Genomic DNA, 1,425 nt, shown 5'->3' on the forward strand with positions numbered 1-1,425 from the left:
GTCAGAGCCTTTAAGTTATTATATATACATGGGGCTGACACTAACAGGGGCAGGTCGTGCTCCCAAAACACGCACACCAGCAAAGTCGTCAGTGCTAGCTCTACAATGTCAAGAAAATGCTGTTGAGCATCAAGTTTCATTAAGATGCTATACTATAAGCCACATTTTGTACAATAGACATCAAATTTTAGACAGTCTTTGCCTTAAATTTAAACTATGGTAAATGCCAACATTGTTTTTATAAAGAGGTATCAGGTTCAAAATGTGATCTATGGTAAAAGTAGAATATCAAAATGGAAAATTATTATCTATAATTTATCTTGCCTTGTTTTCTTTAGACCGTCTGTTATTCTAAAATATTGTAATCTAATTTTTTTCCGTAATATGCCAGCTGGTAGAAGAAATTCAATTGGAGAATCTGTGGAAGAAAATTGTGAGTAGAAAGTCGGAAGAAGAAAATCGGTCAATGAAAGTTGTATTTGGACGATTTTAAGTTGATCAGGTGGATTTTTTTTTCATCTTAATTGCATACAGTTATAGATTTCCTCCACGAAAATATCGCTATTAGATAAAAATTTGCTATTTTACTTTTCTTCTTTTTACTACAGATTGCATTTTGAACCTGACACCTCTCTATAGACTGTTTGCTGTATTGTATAGCAGCAACCGATATGTAAATGTTATGTCAGTAACTGATCAATTTTGGGGTATGGGGTGACTTAATTAAAGGGGCATTAGGTAAGATTAGATAAAGAGCTGACAGTTCTCGCTATAATTTTTAAAAAATAGATATTGAAAACAGAAATGCCGGAAATTTCATTCAAATTGCTTCACTCTGAACCGAGATATTAGCGATCCAAATTTAAGCTAGCCTCGATCTTCATTTATAGTTTGTATGATAAAAAACAAAGTCTCGATTATCCATTTTTATACGCCCACATTGAAATGTTGTCGTCGCCCCGTTCGTCCGTCTATCTGTCTGTCCATCCGTCCGAAAAGTGAATACCTGATTGACTTTAAATTTATACACAGTATTAAAGGTCAAGAGACGAAGAAGCCTATTGATTTTCACCAATTTCCGATAATTACTGCCAGAGTTATGGCCCTTGATCACTTTGAAAGTTAATATCTGATTGATTTAAGGTCATGAGACGAAGAAGCCTATTGATTTTCAACGATTTCTGATAATTACTGCCAGAGTTATGTCCCTTGATCACTTTGAAAAATCTTGTGGATGTTTTAGAGACCATAGTTATCTTCTGATTGATTTTATATTTATTCACTGTGTTTAAGCCTATATATAATCATTTCGATTGACTTTAGATTGATACACAGAGTTTTCAATGATTTTTGATAACTTGAACAGCTAAATCCATGATATTAAATATTTTGTAAACTAAACTTTAGCATGGGCCAAACAAATTC

Source organism: Patella vulgata, chromosome 4 (genome assembly GCF_932274485.2).
Source record: "Patella vulgata chromosome 4, xgPatVulg1.2, whole genome shotgun sequence".
Lineage (NCBI taxonomy): Eukaryota > Metazoa > Mollusca > Gastropoda > Patellidae > Patella > Patella vulgata.